This window comes from Prionailurus viverrinus, unplaced genomic scaffold (genome assembly GCF_022837055.1).
Source record: "Prionailurus viverrinus isolate Anna unplaced genomic scaffold, UM_Priviv_1.0 scaffold_42, whole genome shotgun sequence".
Taxonomy (NCBI): domain Eukaryota; kingdom Metazoa; phylum Chordata; class Mammalia; order Carnivora; family Felidae; genus Prionailurus; species Prionailurus viverrinus.
In genome coordinates this window covers 2,968,352-2,978,323 of record NW_025927609.1, presented here as the reverse complement: position 1 = coordinate 2,978,323, position 9,972 = coordinate 2,968,352, and positions in this window count along the sequence as shown.

Sequence of the window (9,972 nt, the reverse complement as noted above, 5' to 3'; positions counted from 1 at the left end):
GGGAGGGGCAGAGAGAGAGAGAAGGGGACAGAAGATCCAAAGCAGGCTCTGCGCTAACAGCGCCCGGCCCGACGCGGGGCTCGAACTCACAAACTGTGAGACCGTGACCTGTGCCACAGTCGGAGGCTCAGCCTGCGCACCCACCCGACATGCACACACAAAGGCCAGGTCCCAAGAGGCAGAGCCTAAAAGCCGATTCCGGGAGAAGTAGGAGGCGCCATCGGGAACTGTCGGGCACAGGCCCTGAAGTCTGGCTTGGCGGGCTCCTCCTTCCCACATCCCTGTTTAAGTGTGGAACATTCCGGAGAGCACTTGGTCAGGCAGGGAGCCATCAGCCCCGCGACAGCTGAGCCTGTGTGCAGGTGAGGCTGGCCCGCACCGAGCCATCCCCGAAATGCCTCGAGGCGAAGGGGGTCGTTGAGATGTCTGGTTCTCTCAGTTCTGCGTGAAAAATTGTCTAGCCTCATAGTTTTTATTACATGTTTGCCTATGTGTGTAGACCTTGCATAGATGCAGTGAATCAAATCGATTAGCCAAAGTGTATTCCGCCATAATTGCTAAAGCTCCCCCGCGTAATGACTGTGGTTTAAAGTACCTGAAAAAATGTTAAAAGAAGGTTTGACTCCTCTGCACATGAACTGACCTCTTGAAGGTCACAGCTGAATGGAGGCAGGGTCTGGAAACGGGAGGCACCTGGGTCACCTCAGGACATCCTCCCAGAGTGACTGTCTTCACCCCCAAACTCACCTCTGCCCCTCTTCCCCTCCCCTTCTCCCCCCTTCCCTTCCCCCCCTGCTCTCAGGGCTCGGGACCCTGAGGGGAGGGTTGGGCCCCTGGGAGTCCGTGACTAGCCATCCCTGTTCGTCCAGGACGGAGGGGACGCAGGGCTTTAATGCTGAAACCAGGACTCCTGGTCACCCAAGCTGGGGGACAGTCACACCCTGGGACCATCAGAGGATGTGGCCACTCTGGTTGGGATTCTGACAAAGGGGCTTGGACTCTGGGGTCCTGGCTTCCCTGACTGTGCCCCGAACTCTCTGGCCAAGGGTGGTGGCCAACCCCTGGCCAGATCCTCACGCCCCAAGGGCAGGAGAGGGACCAGGTGGCACCTGTCCCCTGTGAGCGTGGAGCGTGCTGTCCCGGGCGCTCGCTCTGCAGGGCCCGCGACATTATATACAGAAGAGCTGATAATTAGTCACCAGCACGATCCAGGCGTGGTTCCTCCTTCCCATTTCACGGCTCACATCTCGCCCTCCACTCCTGTGCTTCCTTCCCTCCTGGGGGCTGAGATGCCAGCACGCTGAGTCACAGCTGCTTGAGCGAGGACCGCGCGGGGCGGAGGGGGTGGGGGGGAGGAGGGGGGCGGGGGAGGTCTGGTGGCCGGAGGGGAGGCTCGGGGCCCGTGCTCAGAGGCCCACTGAGGCCATGGAGGGCGCAGCCACGAAAGTGCCTTCAACCCTTTTAGCCTGACTTTAAGAACAATGCAGAGTCATTCACACGGAATTTGAAAATAAAGAAAATTATAAGAAGCCGAAGGAAGAAAATACACTCAACTCACCACACGGTGAACACTATCAACGCTTTTGGAATGTTTCCTTCCAGTCCTACCTGTTTCTGCACATTGTAAAAACAGAATTAAGGCTGCGCGCGCGCGTGCGCGTGTATGTGTGTGTGTGCATGTGTGGATGTGTGCATATGCGTGCATGTATGCGTGTGAGTGTGTGCACACGTGCGTGTGTGTGCACGAGTGTGTCTTCTTTGAGTGTGGGTTTCTGCTCGCTTGGGGTTTAGCTCTGTCTACAGGGCCGACGGTTTTAACTACACTTCTGTGTTTTCTGCAATCTTGCTGTCCTGGTGTCTGTGGCCTCCCTGGCTGGGGACAGGCGGCCCTCCCCGGGTTAGCCAGCTGCCAGAGACGGCCAGGGCTCCCACACACCAGGCGCCCCTGATGCCCCCACCTGGGATCGACCCCGGGGCACGTACCGGGCAACAAGAGACCGCCTCTGCGGCTCAGAACCTGCCAGAATGGCTCAAACTGGCCCCTCCTAGGCTGGCTCCCCTGCCTTGTCTTTCCTGCAGAAAACCCAGCCTTCCCCTTGCTTCTGCCTCCCGACCTGGGCCTGGTGCTTCCCCATGTGGCCCCACGTGGTGTCGTGCCCCTTTCTCTAGTACGGGATAAAATATCTTCTTCCAACAACATGGGTCCCTCTTGTTCTCACCTCTGTAAATGAAACCTTGGGTGCAATTCTTTTTTTTTTTTTTTTTTTTTTTTTAATTTTTTTTTCAACGTTTATTTATTTTGGGGACAGAGAGAGACAGAGCATGAACGGGGGAGGGGCAGAGAGAGAGGGCGACACAGAATCGGAAACAGGCTCCAGGCTCTGAGCCATCAGCCCTGAGCCTGACGCGGGGCTCGAACTCACGGACCGCGAGATCGTGACCTGGCTGAAGTCGGACGCTTAACCGACTGCGCCACCCAGGCGCCCCCTTTGGGTGCAATTCTGATACAGTACGTGCGTGTGCAGCTTGCTCCCATCACTTAACATTGTCACGTGGGTATTTCCCAAGGCCACTGATGTTCTTTTTCAATGTGATTTGTAATGAGCGTATAATACCCTCTCCCATGAGTATACCAAAATCCCTTTTGCTATCTTTGGTTTGCTTCTATTTATTTTTAATTACCCTGAGAGGAACATTTTTGTGCATCGATACTTCCCCATGTTTTGGGATCTTTCCCTAAGTCAGGTGACCAGAAATAGACATGCTGGATCAAAGGGACATTTTCAGGGGGGACATTCATGCTGACAATGACCTCTGACGTAGCCTGCGTGTCGGCTGGAAGCGTGGCCAGCCCTGAGGACTGTCCGCTATATGAAGCTCACCAGTTCGACAGGGAGAGCATGGTGTGGAGGTGTCGTGGTTTGTATTTAACCACTGGTCAGGTAGGGCCGTCCTCCCTGTGTTTTGTGATCACAAGCATTTGTTTTCTAGAGAATTCCTTATGCCCGTTCTTGGCCTGTCTTTCACATCATGGTCACCGAACCTGTTTTTGTTTTTACTCGGAGACACTCCTTGTGGACGAAGGGGGTTGGTTGCAGTTTTTGAATTGCTTCTCCCCTAAAGCCTTCGTGTGTTGAAGACTTGGCCTTTTGTATCTCAGAATGTGACCTTGTCTGGAAACCGGGTCGTTGCAGATGTAATGAGTTAAGAGGGGTCATATTGGAGAGGGGTGGCCCTGATCCAATACGACCACTGGGAAATTTGGACACAGACACGTACAAGAACACCACGTGAAGATTCAGGCAGAGATTGGGGTGGGGCGTCACCTACCAGCCCCAGAACTCCAAAGAAGCCAGCGAACCAGCAGGAGCCAGGGGGAGGGCCGGGGACAGATCTCCCTCCCCACCCTCGGAAAGAACCAGCTTCGCCGGCCCCTTGGCTTTGGCCGTCCAGCCCCTCCAGAACTGAAACGACGACGTTCTGTTGTCCGTACTGCTCTGTGGCGCCTCGGTACAGCAGCCCCAGCAAAGTAATGCAGGGGTCAGCCCCGCATCTACAGGGCCAGCCAACACGTTCTCCGACGTTCCCACGTGGAGGAAGAAAGTCACTTCCGGGGCCCTGGGGAGCTTCTCTGGGGCTGGCCCTGCGTGCCTTGTCACAGAGGTGCTGGGCTGCCCCGTCCCCTTTCCTCCCCGAGAGGAGCCCGAGATGGCCTGACACCTGCTGGCCCCTCGTCCCCATTCCCTCTCCCACGGCCCCTGCTGCATTGGCACCCTGGTGACTGCAGGGGACTTCCAGCTACAGCATTGGTCCCCACCGTCCCCAGAAATGAATCTGGGGTAAAGGGCTGCATACGCCCGGTCCTAGCAAAGCGTCAAAGATCGAACTGCTCTTGCCCACTAGGTTGGCCAAGTCACTGGATGTTGACTAAGGGCCCCGGAACAAGGAGTGGCTGACTCAGCGCAGATGATGATGCCAGAGGAGCCTGGTGGGGGCAGGCGGCAGAGGAAGGCAGGGGGCGGGGGTGGCGTGTTCAGGCCTGCACAGGCCCAGTAGCCTCGGGGGATTGGAACGTGCAGGATCGGAGCCTACGGGACCATCCGCACTCACGCCAAGGTCAACAGTGTAGCAAGGATGTGGTTTCCACGCCCCGGCACATTCTCTCCCTCCCCGCTTCTCGCCCACGTGATTTCTAGGGGTCAGTGGCTGCAAACTCACTTCCCAAGCGCACTGCCGGCCAGCTGCGTGGGACAGCCTGCAGGGAGGGAGAGGGGAGAGGACCAGCTCGTCCCGCTTGAGTTGAGTCAGCGGCCACTAGGAGCGCGTCCCTGTCCTGCTCAGGTGGCCCCTCCGTGGCACTTCCAGGACCAATGGCATCCCAGCCCTAACGACCGGGCAGGGGCACAGGCTCCGTGGCCGAGAGCAGCTCCTGCTGCTGGGATCGCCTGGCCTGCCTGTCCCTCCAAGCCACCTGCCTCTGTGGCCCCAGCACCCGGGTGGCCGGTTCCCAGCACTAACGTCCCTCTGTCGGAACGCCCGCACCGGCCGCTTTTCCTGCAGGGCCCTCAGCACCGTCCCAGACCACGGGGCCAGGGACAGTCAGAGCCCGGGCCATGCCGTCACGCCCGAACCTTGCCACCGCATCTGCCTGCAAAGACACATGTGAGCGGCCCCTCCCGCACCGCCCCCCCCTCCCCCGCAGGTCCACGTGCCCACGTGCACGGCGACATTGTGTTCAGTGGTGGCTCCCGGGCCCGACCTGTATACCTATGACTGTTATGAGCCACTGTGTGATGGGGAGGGAATCTCCTGAGCTCGGTGTTGCCCGAAAAACAGAAGCGCACGAATAAAGGGGGTGAGACCACAGGTGTGCCCCTTCACGCTCGTTTGCCTTTTTTCCTATTTGCTCATTAATGCCAGGGTTACACGTGCACAAGGGCCACACTGCTGGCTCTGCGGGGTGGGGAAGGGGAGGGGAAGACCTTCACTGAGTACGCGTCCCGTCGTGCCTTCAGAATTTTAAAGCACCGCACTAAGTATGCATAAAAGATGCTGTTTGTTTGAAGAGTTCAATTTGAGGCGGGTCGAGGTGGGCAGGCCGGTGCCCCGGGAGGGCCCGCACCGGTCCCGGGCAGCATGGGGTGTCGGGACAAGCCCTGGCCCACGGCAGGCCCCTGTAAACACGGGGAGCCGGGCCCCAAGCACCACCCCCACCCCCAGCCTGCATCCTGGGCCCATGGCCTTGCTGCTCTTAAGGGCGCTGGCTCTCGCCACCCCCGAGGCCCCAGGAAGGTCGACCGGGGACCGGCAAGGGCACCTGCTTCTTTGTTGTAACCAGTGGCTGCTGCTGGGCGTGTGTGCCTCACGACAAGCCGGAGGGGACCCACTTCACACCCACGCGCTGGCAGCGAGGGACTCCGGTGATGGTGGCCGTCTGCATTGCTACTCCCTGGCGGGTTCACGCCAGGCCCCCAAGCCAGCCGGGGAGTCTGAGCTATGTGAAGACGTCCCCACGGGACAGGCCACACGGCCCGCAGGGAGGGGCTGTGCCCACACCGTCCGTCGCCAGCGGGAGGGGGCTGCCGGGGAGGGGGCACCGCTGGGCCCCGAGCAGACGTTGGTGCCAGGGACCAAGGGTGGGTGGGTTCCTGGACCCTGCGCGGGCTCCCGGCTGAGGTTCGGACCGGGCCTTAAAGAACTAAGACTTGATATTTTCCATTTCGGAAGCATCGTGCCTCTTGACAGTGGATTATCCACCGGGAGCTGGTTTCAGTGCTTCTTGGCCGAAACCTTTGGCCGAAGCCTTGTTGATGGCCCGGCTTTCATGCCGCTCCAGACACCTCTCCCTGTTGGTTCTGACCTCAGTGGTCGTTCCTGCCCCTGACCCCTGCCCCCTGCAGCCAGCACAGCGGGCGGGACCCCGTCTTCCCAGGCCCTCTGTGACGGCTGGTCGATGGCCTCCTCCGTGGGCACAGACAGATCCTACAGTGGACTCTGGCCGCCAGAGGCCCGGCCTTGGGTGCTGACCACCCCTCCCCCGCCCCTGGGCACATGCTTCGAAGGGCCGGCCGGAGAGGATACCGCCTCCGGGAGCCAATCAGCCGCCCTTGAGCCCGGAGAGCGTCCTGCCTAGACTGCAGCTCAGCGGTGCTTGGGTCTGGGAGCGAACCCGTCGGCTCTGCGCCGTGGACACAGCAAACCGAGGACCTTGAATCCTGAGATTCATCCTCCAGAAGTTTCTTCAGCTGCACCTGTCTTTCCTGGCCTGAATAATCAAGTGGCAGGAGCAGGGCCCCTCACACAATCTCGAGTCTATCCCCAAATAAGTGAGTTGCCACTCTAGCTAGTCACTGCTGAGCACATAGACAAGCTACTCCTTTAAGAAAGAAGCCGCCTCGAAGGGAAGGAGCAAGGCGATGACCGCAGGCCGGCAGGCGGGGGGCTTGTCCCCGCAACACCCTCCCGCCCCCAGGAGTGAACAACTTGGGACTGATGGAAACAGCTCTGGGAGGCCCCAGGCTGCCATCAAGAAGCTGCAGAAACCCAGAGGGCACAGGAGCCCGGGACAGCCTGTAGTGGAGCAAGCTTTCGCCTCCACCCCCGGGGCCCCCAGCCTGGCGCACCGCAGCCCCGAGAGGGATCCCCTTGGCACGACCTCCCGTGGAAGAAGGGCAGCCCTCGTCACCCCACAGACTCCGTGGGCTCAGCCAGTGCAGCACCCGGGCCACAGGGCTGCCGGCCCGGCCCCACCGCGGAGAGGGAATGAGCCACCCCCCGGGCCGGAGCCCCCACCCACGCCCCCACCCCTGCTCCAGAGCCACCCTACCCTACACACGCCCACGCCTCAGACTCGGGCCCTGTCGCCACCACGTGCAGCCGGAGGGGCCCCCTGGCCACCGCGTCCGTCCGCGGGTAACGGGAGTACAGGGACCCCGGCGGCCTTCAGCACTGTGCACCCGGACAGCCCCCGCCTCCACCGCGGACGCCTGCAGCCTCGGCTGACGGGGCCGCACAGAGACGCTGCCCCACGACCGCAGCCCGCTGCGACCCGCCACCCGCCGGAGCTGGGTCCGCCACACCTCACTCAGCGCCCTCCTGCTCACCCGTGGGCATCACTCCTCACGGGTTAGAACGCCTATTACTGGCAAGACAACAGACAACGTGTTGCCGAGGACCTGGAGAAAACAGAAGCCTTTGCTGCTGGTGGGAATGTAACTTCTGGAAACCAGCGTGGAGGTTCCTCAAAGAATTAAAAATACAACGACTTGATGAGCCAGCCATCTCACGGCTGGGTACATAGCCAGAGGAAAAGGAAACCATGGGGCTCCTGGGTGGCTCAGTCGGTTAAACATCCGACTTCAGCTCAGGTCATGATCTCACGGTTTGTGAGTTCGAGCCCCGCATCGGGCTCTGGGCTGACAGCTCAGAGCCTGGAGCCTGCTTCCGATTCTGTGTCTCCCTCTCTCTCTGCCCCTCCCTCGCTCATGATCTCTCTATGTCTCTCAGAAATGAATAAACATAAAAAAAAAAAGACAGTGAAATCAGGACTTCAGAGAGCAATCTACGTCTCCCTATTTATTGCAGCTTTATTCACAATAGCCGAGATCCGGAAACAACCTGAGTGCTCGCTGAAGGATGAATGGATAAAGATGTGGTTTATGCATATGCTGGCGTATCATCCAGCCTGGCGAGGAAGGAAAGCCTGCCATTTCTGAGAGTGTGGATGAACCTCGAGGTCAGTGTTCTCCCTGAGATGAGCAGGTGCAGACAGGCCAATATGCGTGTGGACCCTGCATAGCAAAGAGCACCACGGTGGCTCCCGGGGCTGGGCTGCAGGGAGGCAGATACGAGCAGGTGTTGGCCAAGGGTACTGAGTTTCAGTTAGGCAACATGAGTGAGTTCTGGAGACTTTTTAAAAAACGTTAATTTATATATTTTGAGGGAGGGGGGAGATAGAGCTTGTGTATGCGAGCAGGGGAGGGGGAGGGAGGGGGAGAGAGAGAGGATCCCAAGCAGGCTCCGTGCTGTCAGTGTAGAGCCCAACGTGGGGCTTGATCTCATGAACTGTGAGATCACGAGCTGAGCTGAAATCAAGAGTTGGGCGCTTAACCGACTGAGCCACCCCGGTGCCCTGAGTTCTGGAGACATAATGTATGACAACGTAATTACAGAGGACAATGCTGTATACTTGAAATTTGTTAAGAAGGTAAGTTTCAAGTGTTCTCACAAGGAAGAAGAGAAGGAGAGTTATTTGAGGTGACAGATCGGTTCGTTGGCTCAACTGTGACTTTTTATTTCACAGCGTATATGACTATCAAAATAAAATCGTATGCCTTAGCCATATATAGTTTTTATTTGTCAAAGATTCCTTGATTTATTTTTATTTGATGTTTATTTATTTTTGAGAGAGAGAGAGAGAAAGAGAAAGAGAGAGACACAGCATGGGCAGGGGTGGGGCAGAGAGAGAGGGAGACACAGAATCCGAAGCAGGCTCCGGGCTCCGAGCTGTCAGCACAGATCCCGACGTGGGGCTCGAACCCAGAACTGAAAGATCATGACCTGAGCCGAAGTCGGATGCTTAACCTACTGAGCCACCCAGATGCCCCCAAATATTCCTTAATTAAGAAAAATTAGCAGTGGCTTGGTCTTAGATGTGAAGCTGGATCCCACCTGAGCCCCTCCTGCCTTTAAGAAGAAGACGCCCCTAAAGAAGCAGGACAACAGGGGCACCTGGGGGGCTCAGTCGGTTAAGCGTCCGACTTCGGCTCAGGTCACGATCTCGCGGTCCGTGAGTTCGAGCCCCGCATCGGGCTCTGGGCTGACAGCTCAGAGCCTGGAGCCTGCTTCCGATTCTGTGTCTCCCTCTCTCTCTGCCCCTCCCCCGTTCATGCTCTGTCTCTCTTTGTCTCAAAAATAAATAAACTTAAAAAAAATATAAAGTTTCTTTAAAAAAAAAAAAGCAGGACAACAAACACAGCAGGACACGAGTCTAAGCCATCGCTTTGGGGATGGGGTGGTGCCCGCACAGAGTCTGCTCCGTGTAGGGAAGCAGCATGTGGCTCTCTAACACTCGGGCACGTGGTTTCCATCCAGTGCGTCCTCCCACCGGGGCCGTGGCCCAAGGGACAAGGGGAGACATGCCGATTGCCCCTGCAGGTCTGAGCTGTCTCCTTTCTCGCTCAGCATGACGACTGAGCACTGGCATTTCCCACCCCAGGCGCGGAGAGTTTTCAAACACAGATGCACCTGTCTTCGTGGCCTCCGGTGGCGAGCGTTCTGAGCTCTGCTTCACAGATGGGAAAGCCGTGAGGTTAATTAAACCATTTGTTGCCCCACGTGTCGTCGGCTGTGGGCTGGGAGCCACCCGGAGACCCGCTCCCGTCGACCTTGGCTGAGCAGCACACAGCCGGAGAGCCCCCCACCCCCACCCCCCTGCAGAGCCGTCCCCCAGCCGGCCCGAGGAAGAGGCCGGGGTTAGAGCTGCACAGCAGTTTCTGTCCATTCTCGCATTTTATGATCACTCCGTTCCTCTGGGTCCCCAGGAATAAGAAACTGTGCCTGTCAACCAAATGTACGTGCAGACCGTGTTTCTTGTTAGATGGCCCCGATTATCTGAGAAAATCTGATGCTCCGATTAAGAAAAGGACACATGGGCATGTTGTGGACAGAGGTTATTTTTTTTAATGTTTTATTTATTTATTTGTAGGAAATTTACTGTCAAATTGGTTTCCATAGGACAATGATCATTTTGAAATAGTCGAAAGAACGGGTCAGGCCCGTCCGGGGCCCACACGCCTGTTCCAGCTCAGCCTCCGGGGTGCCAGCGGCTTAGAGCCCGTTCCGCGTGAGGCCGCCTGTGAGCGGACGGTACACCTGTCCCACCTTCTGACTTGGAGGAGCGGGACGCTGGCTGGGCCCTGTCTCAGGCTGGGTTCCCCAGAAGCACAGCCCGAGGCGGAGTTTGTGAAGGTG